We start from the raw sequence: 20,781 nt of genomic DNA on the forward strand, positions 1-20,781 counted from the left end.
TTACTGCCAATTAGATTAGCCTTTTACTTTAAATAAATTATTGAGAGCTGACAGTGAACAATGCAAACTTTTACAAAGTGGAGCATTAATTAGGTGTCTCACTCTTTGTAAACCTCTCATTTTGAAGAGGGCTCAAATAGTCCCATTTTCTCTCATTTTAGAAAAGCATTGCAGTAACAAGACAATCACTGTTGTAGAAGAAGAAAACCATTTGATTTAAGTTACTCTTTCAAATTGCCTCTTCTTGCTTAAAATTCCTCTTTGGGAATGTAGGATGGACTAAACTGGCGGGGGGGGGGTGGATTAAAAGGTTATGTCATATTAGCTTAGGTTCTAAATAGATGCACACATTCTTAAATCAAATGATGTTCTTTTTTAAAATGTCTCTTGGGAAACTGGCCATGCCAAGTTGGGCATGCCAAATCTATTCTTTACGGAAACTGTATTTTGTAATGTTGGTAGTGCCATCTCTCTCACACTCCCTCCCTCACTAAGGGTCAAACTACTCATATTCTCTGGGAGTGTCTTTATGGTATAGCATAAAGAAAGTTCTGTGTTCAAAACTTCTCGGTAGCAAGTGATGTGACAGACTTCTGACTTAGACCATTGATTGTTTTATTGGGGCTTGGGTTATTCAACAAAAGAGGTCAATTGAGTAGGGGAAACTCAGGTCCAGTCAGGTTAGTCCACGTATGTCATGTTAAGTTCTGGCCAAGACAAATGGGTTCCCTACAGCAGATTCTGATGAGCAGCGATCAGGACCATAGATAGCTCCAAAGCATCCTGTTAGCTGAGCTGTAGAAATATATGTTTATAATATATTGAAAATCAATTTTAAAAATTTTATTTAAAAACAAAAAAAAAATGTTTGGTGCCTCAGGTAGCGCTTGACCTTCCAGTTACTCCACCTCCCCGGGACTCACTACCATCTTTAAAGGGCCTATGGATGATCCTGTAGTCATATGCTCCTGCATGGCTGTGGAGCAGAAGAAGCTACAGGTAAGTTCTCCCCCAGAATCTGAGGACCATGGGACAGCTACATCCTCAGACTAGGACGGTGTAAAAGGGGATGGTGAAGGTTCCTTCCAGAGAGGGGGACCCGTAATTCTTCCAGATTTGAATTCTATTTGAAGCAATGCTGGGACTTGAATGCAAGGAACATGACATTAGAGAGCCACTGGTAGCTGGATAAATAGTCTCATCTACTTTGCATGCAGAAACCCCAAGGTTCAATCCATGGCATCTCCAGGTAGGGCTTGGAGAGAATGCTGGCTCAATTACTGGATAGCCACTGCCAGTCAGACAATATTGAGCTAGATGGACCAATGATCTGACTCACAATAAGGCAGCTTCCTGTGTCCCTATGTTGCATGATTTATTTATTAATATTTTTTAAAAAGGAAAGTAATATGTATACTAATCTGGAGACAAAGTTCTTTTGCACTTTTTAAAATGCAATTTTATTTCCATGAGCGACTTGGGGCGGGGGGCGGGGAGGTGAGTTATAAATTTGAAAAAGCAAATAAATGTTCCTTAAAATCACTCCTTCCTACCGTATACCATCCCATCACCTATGCTGAAAGCAAATCCCAAAAACTTGGATAGGGTGTTCCCCCCTTTTTTTCTCGCTCTCTCTCTCCCTCCCTCCACCCCCCACCCCCGTCTCTCTCTCTCTCACTCACACACACACACACACACACACAAAATTTTAAGCTCTCAATTAATACACTTCTAGGCTGCAAATCTTATCATGCTTATCTTAATTAACCTGCCAAAAAAAACACCTTGCAAAGATCTTTGTTTTAGATCATCTAACAGTTCAGCTCTTGAATCGCTTATCCAGCACGTCCAAGTTCATAGAAGATTCTTTAGCAAAGAATTCACTGCTTTTTAAGACTACAGATAACACTAACTTGTGCATCAGCAAAATGTGGTGATGAATACTTGTTATGCTGCTTTGATTTAAGTGGATATTTTATGCACACATTCATGTTTTAATGTCCTTTCTCCTGGCTGGAATCTTCAGGAGCAGATGAGGTGGGGGGAAGTCACATACAATTTGCAAAAGTCCCCCACATCAATATGATCCACATTTTCAAGCTTAACACAGTGAGGTTTTGTTTTTGTTTTTCATTTTTTAAGCAGAATAAAAAGTCAGAGGAACAACAACTTCCCACCCCTGCAAATAATCCCTAAAGGTATAAAGTCTGCTGACGTTTTACATGCCAGGCCACATCCACTAGAGGATTCCTATAAAAAGTGTTTATATGTTTTCTTTGTCATTCCCATAATTATGAACTCCAGAGCCTGGAAGTCACTCACCAGGGGATGCTATAGACTGCCTGCCTGCAAGGAGTCATTTTTTTAAAGTTGGGTTTAGGCTGGGAAAAGTTTAATAATGACTCATTAAAGTGGGGTTATAAAATGGAGGTGGTAAGAGAGCAGTAAAGCACAAGTAGGAGGAAAATAATGGGAGTGTGATGAAGAGCTACATTGCAGTGCAGAGTAGATTGGGTACTTTAAGGCTCATTCCAGTTGTTTACTGAGGAAGTTTTTTATTTTTTAAAAAATCACTGTTAATTGCAGATGGATGCAGAGTGCATAAGTAACAGTGGTTGTGCTGAGGTGTGTATGTTTGTAGATAATTACTTCCAGTATTGCACTGTCACATATAGAAATTATATACTCTTTCCAGCCCAAGGTCTGCACTGATGGTCAACCACCCTTCCAAGAGTCACATGCCAGCAGGGGCCAATTTATATGCAGTTACACAATCTCTCTCTCTCTCTTTCTCTCATGAACATACAGCAAACATAGACATACACACAACCAACATTTCCAGCTCTCTCCATTGGGGTGGCAGTGGTGTGGGCATAAAGCGTGTTCTCCCTCATGGAGAGCACGTGTTGCGGTGGGGTTTACCAGGCCACCCCTCTGTTGCCAGGCAGGATTCCTATGGAAGCCTGTGGCAACGATTGGATGGCTGGGTTGCTGGCGTAAATTCTATGTTGCAACTGGTGGGAGGGATCGGATGTTTTAAATCCTGTGCTCGTAGCCTGAGTGTTCTCTTTCGCTGCGAGCTACGGAACACCCACAACCCGCCCTAATTTTATGGGTTTGCATTGACTTTGCTATGCCTGTCATGGGGTCGTCTGCTGTTGGGGCAGGGGCCTGGTAGGAATTTTGTCCATCTGGCCGATTGGCTGGGCCACTTGGTTTTTGCCTACTGCATAGCAAATCGTCACAACTTGTAAGGTTGCGGTTAGGCATTGGTTATCAATTGGTTGGAGGAGGGGTTAGGATTGGCTGGGCCTGCCCCTCCATGGTTGCTGCGGAAAGGGAAATTCCGTTAAAGGAATCCAGGGGCTTGCCATCTTTTCGTCCGAATCCCTGGAATGGGGCTAGGGCCGGCAAGCCCTGGGGAGCATGCGGGGAGAAGCTGAGGGTCTGTGACTCAGCTCCATTTCTCCCCAATATTGTTTTCCCTTACTGGCTTTTGGTAGTGCCCGGAAGTCAGTTCTGTCCCCAGGCAGGGGGAAAGATAGTCTTAACCAATGCCTAAGCAACTACTCACATTTATGTATTTCAATAAAGTTGTGGCCAAAATTATGCCAAAAACCTTAAACAAAAATTATGTGTGTGTTGTGAGTTATTTGGGGGGTGGCTTGGGGACCTCGACACACAACTAGAAATGTTGCTTTTTACTTTAAGCAGGTAATTCTTGACTAATTCAGGAAAGAGACATTAGCTGAGGAAACAATTGCATTAAAAAGGTGCATATTTGTACATTTTAATACATTTTTAAAAACAAAAATACCCTGCCAGTGCTGCTAATTGTATTTCTTTCTCCTCCTCAATTTATTTGAATTCTCCAATGAAGCTGCTTCCACGTGCAAAACATTCAACAATAATTTTCCTGTCTTTATGCATCAGTAATAGGGAGCCTGTGGCTCTCCAGATGTTGTGGGACTATAACTCTCATAAACTCTGGCCACAGGGTAAAGTGGCTGGGGCTGCTGGGTCCTGGGGTCCAGCAGTTTATGGAGGGCCACAGGTCCCCCACCCCCATTGTACACTGTGCAGAATCTAGTTACCACAGTGAGCTCATTTACCAGTGTTGCTAGCATTACAAAGATTTCCATGGAAACAGATTCTAAAAAACCATTATTATGGCACGCATTTTGGATCAATGGTTACAGAATGGAGAATTACGAGGAAAACACATATTCCTGCTCAGATGTGGTCAATAGACTTCACAGCACTATCTAAAGGAAACACACAAATGCTAGGCAGAAGTAGCATTTTACAGCATTGATTTTACTTAAAGGACAGGAACACATATCCATGACTGCATTGGATGCTCATTTACCATGTGAAAGTCTATGCTTTTGTGTGTGTTATGGTGCTCCCACCACCTATGCAAACATATACTTGAAACACCCATTTCTACTACTCTGAAAAATAACACATCACCCAAAAGCTCACCATGTTCTGAAATAGTATATTCTACCTGTTACACATGTATCTGAAAAGAGAAGATTGGGATGTGAGGCTTATCATGCCAGTGTTGCAAAGTGGTTAGTGTGCCAGACTAAGGCCTGTGAAACCAAGGTTCAAAACCCTATTTAGTCATGAATTTCACTGACCAATCTTGGACCAATGTAGGAAAGTTTTGTTTCTGCACAACAGAAAACATTGCATTCTGACTCGTTCTTAGTCTGACCTGTTCTTAGTGCTTGGCTGACCACATCTATGGAACAAGTTTTGCTATATTAATCACTAGTAATAGTTTAACAAGGAGGTTTTCACGCCTGCCCAATTCCGTGTTCCCTTTCCCAGCCTTTGGTCTATTGATGATTAATGCCTATATGCAACCCTTGTATTGTATTTGTGTTGACCAATCAGCAATAAGCACATATGTGGCAATGCTGTAATATTCAATAAAAGAGACTCCTCGAGACATGCTCAAGAGGACGCTTCTCACATGACACCCACTACTCGTCTGTCGTGATTTTCATCCCAACAGATCAATTATTAACTCTCAACCTATCCGACCTCACAGGGTTGTTCTGAGGATAATAGAGTGGGAGAGCCATATATGACACCTTTACCCTTTTATGGGGAGAGGAGAAGGGTGCGATATAAATGCCATAAATTTAAAAAATCCACTTAGTGAATTAAGCATGACGGAGTGCATTTTTGAAAGCGATCTTACAAAACAATCCTGTGCATAGGAGAAAGTTCCATTCAGTACATATGGGACATATGCTCAGATCAAGTGCATATAGTATATGGGGTCTGCATAATGTTGCCCTTCCAGCTGCACTTCTATGGGACCTCTAGGGTGTTGCTATTTATGGACCTTAAGGTCCTCCGTGGGGCATACTGGGAGAGGCGGTCCCATAGGTACGAGGGTCCTAGGCCATGAAGGACTTTAAAGGTCAATACCAGCACCTTGAATCTGACCCTGTACTCCACCGGGAGCAAGTGCAACTGGAAAAGCACTGGGTGAATATGCTTCCATGGCAGAGACCCCGTGAGGGTCACTGCAGCATTCTGCACCCTCTGGAGTTTCTGGGACAGCTTCAATGGCAGCCCTGTGTAGAGCAAATTACAGAAGTCAAGCCTGGAGGTGACCGTCGCATTGATCACTGTGGTCAGATCAGGGCGGGAAAGGTAAGGGACCAACTGCTTGATGCAGTGAAGGTGGGAAAATGTCGCCTTGGCTGTTGCTGTAACCTGCGCTTCCATGGAAAGGGAGGCGTCAAGGATTACACCCAAACTCTTAACAGAAGGCAATGGCACTAATTGGGCCCCCGCAAGAGAAGGGAGTTGGTCCCTCATCCCCATAACATCCCAACCCAGCCAGAGGACCTCTGTCTTCGAAGGATTTAGTTTGAATAGGCTCCCATGAAACCATCCAGCCACAGCTTCCAAGTATCTGGTCAGTGTGTCCGGGGCTGAGTCCGTGTGGCCATCCACATCTGTTGTTAACCTTGTGCTGCTTCAGACTGCAGAGGAGATTGCATGTTTGAATATTCCTAAATATTAGAATCTAGAAGGTACTAGAAGGTAAAAGTAACCTAGACCTTTTTTGTTTTCCATCTATAGGGTTTTAAAAAGAGAGAAAGAGAGAACGTCTGATCATGATTTCCTGCTTTCAGTCCAAATTGGTATTGTCCAGAAACATTTTACCAACATGATGAGCTATTTGTCTAGACTGGGCCTTGTGAAATACAATTGGCCTATGGTCGCTTTAGTAATCACAAGCCAAGTTTGTCCTTCCTTGAACTGAGAAAATAATGTCCAAGCCAAAAGAGCAGAGGCAGAGGAGGTGGCAGCTGGCTACTTAGTACCACCTGCAAGGTTAGTGCTGGGGATCACATTTCCCATCTGTCTCATGAACACAGAAAACAGATATTTTACATCCAAACTATCCTGACAGATTTCCCCTTTTATGGCTGAAAGGAAAGCCAAATCACCACTTCAGCCAATACTCTTTTTAAAAAAACACACAGCAACTGTAGCTTTTTTTAAAAAAAAATCTTAATGAATCAATATGGGGGTGATACAAAGGATCTCCCTCCCCTTGACCCCATACAGAGAAACTTGGATAACATCAATATCTCCTGGGAGTTCAAATTATAGAAGAAGCTCCCCATCATCTCCAAAATTTAAAGCAAATTGTACTCACATTTGTGTCATCAGAGAAATTGTGCTGTGAGATTTAACAGGGCTGCTATGAAAGCAGCCTCCAAAACACGAAAGACAATTAAATTCTGTGTGTTTACAAGTGGAAATCTGCTGTAAATAACCATGTCAATTGGATCCTACTGTGAGAAGCTTGGATCAGAATATTGATATGCAGTGACTGTGAAGAAAAAGAACAGGGGAGGAACTGGTGGAAAGAACTTACGGAAAAGAGTAGGAAGGGGCGGGGGATAGGCTAAACTGAGTTCTAGAAATAATGTTCAAGCTAGATCTGGAAAATTAATTTGCTTCCAAAATTTCACCTCTAGATTTTTCTTTGTGAATGTTATTACCAAATAGATGGTGATTGTTATTGTTGTTATCATTATTATTACAATGATTGTAATTGTTGTTACAATTGTTATTATTACCCACCCTTCACCCTAAGATTCTAAGGCAGGTTAATCCCCACTTGTTGGCTGTCAAACAAGGGGCAAACCCTGTTTGCTTTGACTGTGGGCACCTGTTAGAATTAATGAATCATAGAGTTGGAAGGGACCCCAAGGATCACCTAGACAAACCCCCTGCAACACAGGAATCTCATCTAAAGCATCCATGACAGGCCATCCAACCTCTGCTTAGAAACCCCCAATGAAGAAGAGTCTACACCCTCCCAAGGGAGTCCATTCCACTGTCAAACAGCTCTTACTGTCAGAAAGTTCTTCCTGATGTTTTGTTAGGATCTCCTTTCTTGTAACAAGGAAGTCATTGGTTCAAGCCCTACCCTCCAGAGCAGGAGGGAACAAGTTTGCTCCTTACTTCAAACATTCCACATCTGAACCCAACTTGAAATTTCACAATTTAAGATTTGAATGGAAAAACCAGGATTTTCATGCCATTTGCAACTGGCTGCAAGATAGTGGGGAATGTGTTGGTACTCATCAGGAAATTAGGGCAACAGAATAGACACTGAATAGAAACTGTGGGGTGGATAAAAAATATACAGAGGACATCACAGGGAAATGGACCTTAAGTGCTGTGTTTATATGACATTCTTTACCAAGCATCTGTGATTTCTCTTTGTGCACAAGAATGTGGAGTCCCTTTCTGTTCTCATTGCTTAAGATAAGCAAAGTTGGAAATATTTTCAATAAATTCTCCACTCGGCTCTATTTGACTAGGAGTGGCTGGAAAACTGTCCTTCATTAGCAATGGCACCAGAGTTTCATAGCTTTCAAAGTAAATATTTGCATAATTCCCATAGTATTAAACAATGACATTTCTTGAATTGTCTTGTATGTGAAAATAACCAACACTTAGGCAAGAGACTATTCCACCACCACAACAGACACATTTCAGGAATATTCTAAAAGCAGCTCAGTAGCTAAGTTTAAACCCAACTTTTTCAAGTTGGCTTCAGGTTTGATTCTAATTTCTCTCTACTCATCAGTCCTTCCCATCACTATGGCTTGTCACAACTGCCTGAGTGATGCCCCTAGTTGTCCTAGGTGTGGTTGAAGGGCAGAAGTTCTCCTCTTTCCTCTCCAGCACCACAAGGCAGCAAATAGTCCCTGAAGAAAACATGGCTTAAAGAGATGGCAAAGAGCACAGATTGGAGGAGAATTTTTCTCCAGTTTGGATAGAAATCTGAACCAGATAATAATTTGGGAGCTGTTGATATTCATCCTTTAGTTGAACTGCGTATTATCAGTTGTGTACTTGTGGGCATGGTGCTCACTGGCATAAAGTTATAAGTACTTCCATTATCTGATAAATGTCGATCTATTTACTTGAAATATTTCTATCCTGGCTACAAACAAGTAGCTCTGTAGGCTGCTTATGGAATATAAGACATCAAAGCTAGATATAAATTACACAGAGAATAGTCAGTCTCTGCTTGCTTGAATGTTTTCTAACTAGACAATAAAAGGTAAAGGTAAAGGTACCCCTGCCCGTACGGGCCAGTCTTGACAGACTCTGGGGTTGTGCGCCCATCTCACTTAAGAGGCCAGGGGCCAGCGCTGTCCGGAGACACTTCCGGGTCACGTGGCCAGCGTGACATCGCTGCTCTGGCGAGCCAGAGCCGCACACGGAAACGCCGTTTACCTTCCCGCTGGTAAGCGGTCCCTATTTATCTACTTGCACCCGGAGGTGCTTTCGAACTGCTAGGTTGGCAGGCGCTGGGACCGAGCAGCGGGAGCGCACCCCGCCGCAGGGATTCGAACCGCCGACCTTTCGATCGGCAAGCCCTAGGCACTGAGGCTTTAACCCACAGCGCCACCTGCGTCCCCTAACTAGACAATACTTGACATCAAAATTTGCAAAAGATAACACCAATGTGAAGTTTTAGAGGGAAATTTATTTGAGCTTAAAGCTGGTGTATGCTATTCTTGGAGCACAGTTGCCCTGTTTAAATAACCCATTAATAATCACAATATCAATATTACTTGTGTAAATACATCCATCTTCTCCTCCCCCCAATATTATGTGAAAAGTTCAAACAAACCTCAGTTTACAGCATATTTACACTTGCACTAATATATGAATTCTAGCTATTGGAAATTTCATTTTCCTTTTATTCCCCCCAACACACTTTGAATAGCTGCAGCAGCAATTACTTAACAATCTTTACTAAAGAGGCTTCATTTCAAAAAAGCAATGAACTAAGGCAAAAGCCTATTATTTACCAACCAATTCAGCAATAAATATAGATAAGAAAAGACTGCTTGGCTGATATTCATTTATGATTACAACTCAGCTATAAAAGCAGATGCCATTCAAAAAAAAAAAGAGAGCATCCCGTTTCGCTGTGTGGCTCCAGGTCTTGCGGAAGAGCAGGCAGAGCCAGAAGCCAAACCCTTGAAGGGTAATCAAATGTGATTGAGTTTGAAAAGCAATACATTACCTGGAGGAGGTGAAAGTTCAGGTGGCTCATTCATGCATCAGAGGAAGGCTTGCTCAGACAAAAGAGGCATCTGCATTAGAAACAGAGGCTGCATTTCGAGTCTTTCTGGCTTGGCTTTGGCAAGATGATCTTGAGCATTTCTAAACTGGATCCGCATAATAACTAACATCTCAAAAGTGGAGATTACTACTACTTTTGAAACATCTCACCCTTTTCACCCAAAGTTTAAAAGGTTCAGACCCTGGGTGTCAAAGAGGAGACAAAACTCCTCTTTGAGAAGAATGTCAGGATTTTTCTTTATTTAACAGGCTTTTTACACCACTTCTAAGCAGTTTATGCAAAATGTAAATTAACTTTACTAGTAAAATAAACAAACAAGCCTATTTTTCCCCCAAATGATAAATAAAATCAGCGGTTTTTAAAAATACATTACGAAGGTTGGGCTTTCGGCAAGGAAAGATGGCAACTGCCATGGGCTTGGTGAGCTGTCTCCGTTTCATAGCTGTTAAAGTATTGGTCTCTTTCATAGAGACAGTCTGCTTTGGCCAATATAAACAGCAGGAGAGCATTGAATTAAGGATGAAGAGGATGGTGAAAGGGGGACACGAGGATTCTACCAGCAATGGGCAGGCATGGTGACTGAGATTCCAGTTTAATTCACTATATTTATCCATACACATTTTGTTTGTCATGCTATGATGCGCTTCAGCGGCACAATTTAATCCCTTCCAAGTCCAGGACAGTTCTGAACATGGTAAATCAGGTGTTACTCCAATTCCCAGCCATGCCTGGCACAGATGCCACGGATGAGACGGGAGCTAAACTCACAGTAAATTGAGATTAATGTTTGGTGTGGTGCCAGCTGAGGGAGGTTTTAGCATGTTTTATATGCGCCTGTAGGGAAAATATGAAACAGCCTTTTCTCTTTTAATTCTGTCAATCACAATTCTACTCGGTGGAGACTAACAGAGCTGTTCCACAGAAACCATGCTGGCTTCTCTGCTCAAGGAAAAAAAATAACACATCTCATTGCTATTGAAAGAAACTTCAGCATGTTGAAAGTTTTTGTTTTCTTATGCATTTTTTTCTTAACCAGTGCAAGCCACTACCCAAGTCTGAGGAAGAACTTATGAAGAGCCTTGTTGGTTCAAATGAAAGGCCTAATTAATTGAGCATTAATAGTTTCCACAGAAGCCAACCAGATGGGAGGCCCACTAGCTGCCCATGAGCATTCTCCCATATATGTTCCCCAGCAACTTGTATTTAGAACCATGCTTCCCCTGATCTTGAACAAATATGCAGCCTTTATAACTAGGAACCACTGATAGCCTTGTTCTCCATGAAATTGTCTAGACCCTTTGAAAAGTCATCACTACATCTTCTGGTAGCAAATTCCATACTTTTCTATGTGGTTCATTGTTTCCTGTCCTTTCAGCTTCATTGCAGGACCCTTCATTAAGCAGGGGAACTTCTCTTTATACACTCTCTCCATGCCGTGTAAAAATTTGTATTCCTCTATCAAGCCCCTTCCCATTTACCCTTCACTTCGTTGGACAGCCAAGGCCACAGTGCAACCTGCAGGGATGTAAGAAGGCATTGATCTTCATTCAGTCCTGTTTTCGTCCCGTGCAGTCCTGTTTTTGCAACATTGCAGTTCAGCTTCTGGCAAAAAAACCTGCATTATTTGCTTCACTGTCTGCATAATTTTACACAATTAATTACACAATTGTTTCACACCATTCATTCCAATGCAAAGAAAGCACAATCCAAATGGAGGGGGAGTCGTGATTATGAATCATTTGCAGACTACAAAAAACAAGCACCACAAATATTAATTGTATTCAATAGATCGATTTTCCATTCCAAATATGGGATGAGTAAGTGAAGATTAGTAATTTACACTCCTGTTTCTGTCAGCATTCTCTGATATCCCTAGCGACTCAGAAGATTGGGGAGTCCCTGATCTGACTTGCGAAGAATGCGATCTGGCATGGCAACATGACAGCCTTCCCTGGATCACCACGATTCATTTCTTAGTTCCACTATCTCCACTTCACATGGCTGTTTTTTAAGGGACATGCCTGTCACTCATCGATCAGGTCCATTGGACTTACAACCCTGTTCAGAGTTCAAACAGATTGCAGTCTCAGATAACAACATCCAACTAACCAGAATTCATGCTATATTTATAGGGCAACTGAGGTGGGTGGTGGGTTAGGGATTTGACTGTTGTCTCTATTTTAGTACTGCATACCACAGAACAAAGGCACCATTTCATGTATTTTTAAAAATGGCAAGCTGCCACCCCCTGTGTTGTCAGAAGCCCTAGCCCTGTCTTACTAACAAATAAAATCCCAGGCCTTGCTTTGCCTGAAATGAGATATTCATGTATACTCAATTCAGGCAGGATAATGCCCCTCCAGCCAAATGGCTTTCACTTTCTTCCTCATGAAATTTAAATGGCTCTGCGACCCCCGTGCTAGGCCAGCCTACACATTCACAAACAGCCAGATTAAAAATCAAAGCCTAGGTAGGGTTTTTTGTTTTTGTTTTTTTGTTAAAAGTAATGCTATGGTTTTCCCTTGCATGACAATATTTTGCACTGCTCAGGATAGACTCTTAACACGTGTGGGAGGAAAATTGCAAAGTTATTTCTCCTATAGACAGGATGATATATTTCCTAATGAGCAGCTTTCAGCAAGAGGCCTACTCTGGGTTTTTAAATGGCATTTAACCCAGAATGTTCAACAATGTGTGTGTATGTGTGTGCCTAAATCTTCTTAAAACAGGCTTCCGTTGCTGGGGTTTAGTAATCACCGAGGGATGTTTATGATAACAACTCACTCAGTAATTAAAACTGAATGCGGTGGCTGTTCATGAATGCCCAGACTTCACGATGGCTGAGAACAATTAGCAATGGATACTCAAGCCACAATAATTACACTGAGCTTGCAATCAACATTTTTGAATAGCATGTTTTTATGTGAAATTCACTTTGTCTCCATGTAGGATTCTGGGACTATGTGTTTGGTTCTCTTGAGGCTCTTTGCACTGAGAGACTTGGAAAGTTTTGTGTGTTTTTTCCCAGCTTTACTGTTGCATTCTTAACAAACAAACTCCAAGGTTTAATGCAATTGCACCAGGATGTCAAAACCAGAAAGCAAATGTATCCAAAAGAATCCTGATTATTCTAATGTCTCGTGGGACAGAACATATAAATAGCTGCATTCATGCAAATTCTAAAATGCCCAGAATATTTCAAAGGCTCTTTCTAAACAAGAACATATGGCAGAGTTTCCAGAAACTTTCCAATTTAGGGATTGGAACTGGGATTCTCTAGGAAGGCAGTTCCAAAGAAATGGAGCTGCTATCAGGTCTCCATCCTCTCACTGTCTCTCCTCTGGTGGCATTTAGTAACATAAATGTATGTAAGGATACCACTAACTCTTTTCAGTCCTTCAGAAGATGGGGAGAGGGGGTCAAACTAGGAAAGGGGTATATATTCATAAGCCCCCACTCTCAACATCCTTGCATACATTGGCCTCATTTTCTCCTCTCTCAACCTTCGTGCATTCCATGACAAAGCCAGCAGGAATATTCTAACCATATTCTCCTCAATGCAGAGCACTGATTGGGAACACTGATTGCACTGTGCTGCTGATTGTGGGAAGGATTCAGCTGCAATGCAGTCAGGTCTTTGCTTTGAACGCACCAAGGACAGGAGAGGAGAGATGGGCTTGCGGGCGGCACATGATGCACCCATGCCACGACACAATATGAGCTCTCCAGGATGCTGTTGAACACTGAAAGAGGGCTACTGCGTTGTGCATTTCTCATTTGCTGCACCAAAAAATGCATTGGGATTGGCAGCACAGCCAATGAAAACTGTGGATGGTAGCTAACTAAGTTCTACTCAGAGTGGACCCATTAAAATTAATGGCTATACCTAATTTAGATACATTAATTCCAGCAGGTCTATGTAGAATAAAACTTAGTTGGATACAACCCTCTATTTCTAGATGAAATGAGCAAGCTTTTTCCTAAGCCCATTTTTTTTTCCCTGGAGCAGGCAAACTTATGAAGTGAACTTCATGGTTGAGGAGAGATTTGAACTCTGGTCTTGGTCTGACACTCTTAGTTCTATGCTGCATTGGCTGTTATGATGAGGACAAGTACCTTGCAATGATAGGAAATGGAGAGCTGGTCCCCCTTTGCTCTGCTGGATGTTCACTATGTCCATAGCAGGAGTGACAACGGTAGAACTGGGCTTGACTCTGCACCTGGTACTGGATTCTTCCTAAGTCAGGAGTAGTCAACATGGTGCTCTCAATGTGGTTGGACAACAACTCTCAGCAGCCCCTGCCAGCATGGGAAATGATCAGGGATTATAGAAGTTGTAGTCAAGAATGTATGGAGAACACTGTTACTCCTATGCTTTGGGTTACTCCTGTCCTATGTCACTTCAGGAAAGACCACTGTTCTCCTATATTTTTATGAAACTGCATGAGATAGATTTTTTTTTAGCTTGGCAAGCTATTTATCTAAGAAAAGGCTTCTGAAAGCACAAGTTTTAATCATTTCCAAATTGACCTCACTTATTTTTCGGGAATTGAAATTAGCTTCCACCAGAAATAAATTTAGCTTCTTACTAGCATTTTTTTAAAAGTTATTATTAGCTCACTATAATTTTACCATAAATATATTATTACAAATAAAATTATTATGAAGTTGTAGGCTGATCAGGAAAGACTCTGAAAATTTATATTGATTTGCAAACATTCAATTATGATACGGATAAGTGGCTCTCTAGACTACTCTGAAGCCAGTGAGAGTGAGGCTACTTTAAATGTTTAGTATAATATAATCCAAATAGCTACAAACTACATTTAATGAAATTCTCCAGAATGGAAACAGCCTATTGACTCCTAAAGCTATTTCATAATGGGCTCTCACTATCCATACAACACTGCACCATAACGATGATTAAAAATCCATCTGGGATTCAGCAACCATAAGCAGCTGTCCTCCGAGGCCAAGTCATCTGACCCAAGTAGAAAAATATATAAATCCTTCTAAAGAATAAGACCACTGTCAACCCATTGAGCAGAGGAAGTGCAGTTTCTAAGGAGTAAACTTCATAGAGCTCAGTGGTACTTGCTGCTGAGAAAACCAGCTTGGATTGTATTGTGCATTTCAGAGTCAGAGGTGGGGAGCCACTGAAGGATTAAGTTATTTCCCCAAAAGAAATATGGGAATTTGTATTATTCAGATGTACAATAAATCCAAATGTTAGCTGATATCTTCCTTTCTGTAGCCATGGGCCAGGTCTACAAACTTGCAGTGCACCAAACCAGACCTTATCCATCAATCATCTGTTGTGGCCTATCAGATACTTGACAAAACCACCATTTTTGAAGCCACAGCAAACTAAGCAGCTTTTTGAGCCTCCTGCAGCCCCAGTACATCCAAGCTTCCCTTTGGTTTGTGGTTCATAAGCAAGCAGACTTGTTCCACAGAAGAGTTTTAAGCTGCTTATGTTGTATTTTTTTTTAAAAAAATTACTTACTCCGTCTATCAGCTCTGCAGTAACAATAAAGCATGTTCTCCATAACAGAGAGCACATGTTGCGGTGGGGGCCTGCAGCCACCCCACTGTTGTTTGGTTAAAGGCCACTTTTGCCCAATCACGAGCTGTGATTGGGCAAAAGTGTGTTGCTGGGAGTTTGTTATGTTGCAAATTGGTGGGAGGGGTCAGAGGGCTTAAATACAGGGCACGCGGTTTGGGGCTTTCTCTTGGGCTGCGTGCACCAGATCACCCACCCACCCTCCCTGAAAAGGGGGGGTTCATTGCTCTCTGACCTTGCTATGCCTGTCATGGGCTCTGCTTTTGAGGCAGGGGCCTGGTAGGAATTTTGTCCATTTGGCTGATTGGCTGTTGCCATTTGGTTTTTTGCGTAGCAAATCACCACAACTTGTAAGGTTGGCAGTTAGGCATTGGTTAAAATTGGTTGGTGGAGGGGTAAGTGCCTACCCCTCCAATGGTGGTGCTGCATAGGGAATTCCGTTAAAGGAATCTAGGGGCTTGACATCCTTTCATCCTAGTCCCTGGCATCGGACTTGGGCCGTGCAAGCCCCCGAGGGCATGAGGGTGAGAAATGAGGGACTGATGCCCAGCTTCTTTTCTTCCCAATATTGTTTTCCATGACTGGCTTCCGCTGGAATCCGGAAGTCAGTTCTGTCCCTGGGGCAAGGACAGATAGTCAGAACCAATGCCTAAGCAACCACTCACGTGTGTGTATTTAGATAAAGTTGTGGCCAAATTCATGCCAAAAACCTTAAACAAAAATTGATGTGTGTGGTGTGAGTTATTGGGGTGGCTTGGGGACCTTGACGCGCAACAAGCAAACTCACAACCACACCCCATACCAGAGAGGCCATTTGCACACAGTTTTGCACTGATAAATTTTGTAACCAAAACTTTTCCCTGGGTTATTAGCTTTTACTGTGCCATGCACTTTGATATGGTGAAGGAGAGGATGGAATTGTTCAGGCATCCACCTTCACTCTGAAATGATGGTGGTTCCAGGCCTGGCAGATCAGGGTTTTGTTTTTGCTTTCTGAATATGTAGACTGAATTGACCATTCTCACAGGAGAGAATGTAAAGATCCATGCAAGAATGTGATTGACATGGCAGGGCCAGCTTTTTCATTAGGCAGAGTAAGACAGCTGCCCCCCAAAAAACAGTTTTGGGTTTCCTGAAAGGATAGCAAATGGTCTCTTCCTTTATTTATTACTGTTAGATTTTTACTGCTAGGGAAATGGAGAGGCAGTTGTGTGATTTTCTGCACCAGACACAACTGTTTATGTACCTTGAGTTGTGGGGGTTGAACTGATGGGGCAATTCCACCTCAGGGAGCAAAATGTCTTAGACCAGACTTGTGGAATGCGACAGTCGGCTTTAAGTACCTGAGTATCACTAATACAGTAGTAATCAATAAATCCATGTACATATTTAAAAGATGAAATTCCTGAAAAGTGTCCCAGAGACACATCACGTGGAAATTTTCTTCCAAAGCAACTCTCCATATGCATTGACTGGGTCATACCTGGGGCTGCCATACATCTGGATTTTCCTGGACTTTACCGGTTTTCAAAGGCAGAATTGACTTCCAGGGGGGATTTCCAAAAGTCTGGATCTTAGGCAAGTCAATTGAAAAATTGTGTTTTTTGGTGTGTGTGGTTTTTTGGGGGGACTCAATAATTTTGGGAGTGTCCTTGTTTTTACTTTTTGAAATATGTTATACCCCTTTAACTAAACATCTTTTCTAGAGCACAAATATACCAGCCTGTTGATCCATACTGCACTTCAAGATTGCCATATTCAATTTCTGTTGAAATACTGCCTTTTCCTTTGGTATTTGACAAGCTTTTTTCATTCAGCCTTTGTCCCAGAGGCTTAGGTATTAAAACAGAATGGGCAATGCAATGTATGCATGTATGTCAACAGCAAGGAAGACTTACAGAGCTTTATAAATCATGTGGACTGCTATCAAAGTCTTGATTTTAAAAAAGGGAGAACCATGATTGTAGTTCTAGGAGCTTTTGTCAGGTATCTCAGCTCAACATTATTTGCAGTTTGACTGTACAATGAACAAAGCTTGCTAGTGTGCAAGAAAGCTCACGTATACACTGAGACACAGTATTACTAAATGAGATAAGGTGTTTCTACAAAACATTCGCATTCATTTTTTCAATTAGCTGCATTTTGCAAACTGGAAATGAGAAGCGGAGGCCTATGAAATTTAATTGAAAGGACTCAATGCTATATACTCCATATGTAGCATTTAGCTTACTTTTCTGCAGATGGTAACATGGGGGGAAATGGATGGCAGAAAGAGAGGAAATGGGGGAGAGAAGAGAGACGATGGGATGGGATGGGATAAAAAGTAAAAAGGGGTGGTGCCAACATCCTTTGCTCTGCCTCCACCCATTTTGGGGTATAACCTCCTGATGTTGTGAATCAAACCTTAGATTTTCATAAAGCAGGCCCCCAGCCATGTCATGTTCATGGCCTGTTGTTGTTGTTGTTGTTGTTGTTGTTAGTAAATCAATACTGTTATTATGATCTAAGCCAAAGGATCACAAACAGTACCAAAGAAAGCATCCCTAATTTGTCAAGTGAGTGATTTTGACAGTGTAGTGCCCCCTTTTTTGGGGGGGGGGGGAACCCAAACAAACACCATCCTTTCTTGAGGAATGTCAACATCAATTTACCAACTCATGTTCTCAGTTGACACAATCCATTCTTGGTAATCTAATTGGCCATGTGTCACTCCCATCCCACTGGCTGTATCTCCCATGGGACTGACACACACACACACACATTTAATTGGCTACTTAATTGTCTTACCATCTATGATCCCTCCTTCACTGCAGTCAACTATGAGCTAATCCAGAAAGGGAAAAGAACAAACCAAAAGGAAAACATGTTGCGTAATAGCAGCCAGGACAAGTCAAACAGAATCAAAATAAAGAAGGTCTTTGTTTCATAACACCAAAACTGTGTTGTTGTTTTTAACTTGCAATTTGAAACTGGAAAACATAATTGCAGTTCAGCTTTTTGAGTTGCATCATTTCGTTTCGTTTCATTTCATTTAATGTGCCTTTCCAGATTAAGCATGTTATTCTAAATCCTTAAAGTCACTATAAAGGACCATTACTCCACCACTGCTAATTAGCAGGATTCTAGGCAACTTTTTTTTTTTACAGTTTAAACCAAACCTTACCTGGCCTTTCCTACTAATTCCTTATCAGCATTCTGTACATCCCAGGGCTGAGCTCATATTGATTTGTTCTACTTAAAGGAACCATGCCAATCAAATGTCCCAAAAGAATATGGTCGGGGGGGGGGGTGTGGTGAAGAAAACCTAGTAAAGTGAGAAAGCTGTAATACAGGGCAAGAGAAATAGCCTCAGCATTTTAATCTCTCCGGTACAGTGGTATAATATCAGAGTGGTATAATAACTTAGCATTAAATGACAGATCTTTGTTAGGAAAGCACCTACTCCCTGAAAGAGTGCTTGCAATACAATGTGCTGAAATTCTGCCTCTTTTCAGTGGCGGATCTTGGGGTCTCAAATTTCAGCAGTTTCCCATGTGATGCCAAAATTCAGTGCCCCCACATCTCATGCCACATTCTAAATAATAATTGTGGTTCCCCCCTGCAGCACTCCTAAGGCTCCATGCCCAGTGCCGCCAAGCAGTTGCATCCCCCTGCATCTGCTCCTTTAGACTTGCCAGCTGGCCCTGGAGATCCTGCCTGTACCTTGGAAGAATTTGACATATTATGGCTGTCTCACCAGTTCCTTCCAAACCTTCTTTCCTACCTTCTGTGAACCCTCCTTTGCCAAGATAATCTCCTGGGTGAAACACTGCATTGTTGTAGTCATAGAATGGGAGACATAGTGGCTTTGGCTACTTCTGACAATCTTCTGGTTAACATCTTGTACTCCTTAATCCACCTTCCCAATTCAGAAGTCAATGAGAGATGTGTGAGCAACCTCTGCTTCAAAACTGGACACCCCCCTCGCACTCTGCCCTTTCATGCACCTACGGCGAAGGCTCAGCCCTGAGTGATTGGCTTATCTTGACAGGTAGGAACCCTAGGCTCAAATCAGGGAGGTTTCTTTTTTGAGGGGAGAGCAGCTTATTCAGAACTATTTCTGCTTCTATGACAAAACTATAGAACCTGAAATGTCAACAGTCAATTACAGAGAGGGTTCCAATAAGGCCAGGAACTAATCAGGTTTCATTCACAATAGTCTTATATGTTGCTATACCTTGGGGATTATGGGGGCTGTAATTCCCTTGACCCTTGGATGCTTCTGATATACTGCACATGCTTAGCAATATCCAAAACAATTGAGAAACCTAAGGACTTACATAAGAACATTAGAACAGCCCTGCTGGATGAGGCCAATGACAAAGCTGAAAATAGGCATTCATAGCTACAGAGGTCACGTGAGCCTCAAGTGACAAGGTTGGCACAAAGAGTACCTCCAAACAGTGAACCTGCTTCTTCAGAATGAGTGCAACCCCATCCTTATCTTCTCAGTACAAGAGCCACCCACCCACAAGGAATCTGCCTTCCCAGGGTTCAGACACAGGATATCGTTCCTCATCAGATACATTGTTCACGCACAGCAGCCACATCTTAGGCCTTCATTAAACTTCACCTTGCACTCATCCTGACCAGATAGGACCTTGATGCCCCACCTCTGATAAGGAATGCAAAGCGTTGGAGGCACATGTTTCAGCCATGCTTCCAGGCCCCATCACATTCCCAAATACATCACTGTGAATTCAATAGAACTGATTCAGAATGGGTTAAGTTTTAACCTGAATTAATTTAGGGCATCCAATGTAAGATGCTCTCCAAGGTAACTGGAATAAGTACCCCCATTCCAAATCAGATAGTGGGCATCAGCCTACTGTTAGCTGTAATCTATTTACAAACCGCCAGAAATCTTTATACAAAAATGTTCTCCCTTTGTAGAAGCTTTTATTCTTTTGCATGAAAGTCGGGTGTTCCAGGAACTTGGACTCATATGTATGCCCTTCACGTTGTGTTTTTAAATAAAGTTCTTCAGAGTGACACGGTTGTACAGTCTGGAGTTTTGCCAGATGAAGCTTCATTGATCTTTTAGTCAACCTCTGTTTATTCAGCACCTGATATTCTGGACAGTTGTGAAGGAGAATAGAAAGAGCCATAAGCAGGGAAGTGGATTTATTTGTAGAACTGTCCTAACGGAGAAGCCTCAAGGGACACCAGAGTAAGAGATGAGTTTCCGACAGCAGGAGCAAAAATGGCTAAACCGTTTCCAGACATCTCCTCTGTGGACTTGAATGAATTTCTCAGTTTTCAAAGGGAGTATCTAATAGGCGTGTACACTGGTCACAACAATTCAATCTGTATCTCTAACTTTGGAAAGTGGCCAAGTCCTAAGGCTCAGATAGGGATGTATGGAGAACAGCATTTGGCCCCTGAGTGTGATATTCCCAACCCCTGCAAAAGGAGGATTGTACATAGGGCCAGCCTACTCTTACTCAATACTATTGCACTGCCACATTCTGACTCATAGAATGTAGCATTGTAGAACTGGAAGGTACCCCCAAAGGTACCTCAT

General features: G+C 42.1%; 1 long non-coding RNA gene across 1 annotated transcript in view; it reads right to left on the minus strand.

Annotated features, from left to right (window-relative positions):
- Window positions 1–20,781, minus strand: part of LOC307222773 — a 42,069-nt gene that overhangs the window by 15,087 nt on the left and 6,201 nt on the right. Inside the window, exons 2-3 of the long non-coding RNA XR_013841871.1 lie at window positions 13,772–13,954; window positions 9,596–9,665 (exon numbers count right to left, since the gene is read on the minus strand). This is a non-coding gene — a long non-coding RNA (uncharacterized lncRNA). The remainder of the gene's footprint in view (window positions 1–9,595; window positions 9,666–13,771; window positions 13,955–20,781) is intronic.

The sequence above is a fragment of the Podarcis cretensis genome (genome assembly GCF_951804945.1).
Source record: "Podarcis cretensis genome assembly, chromosome: 8".
NCBI lineage: Eukaryota > Metazoa > Chordata > Lepidosauria > Squamata > Lacertidae > Podarcis > Podarcis cretensis.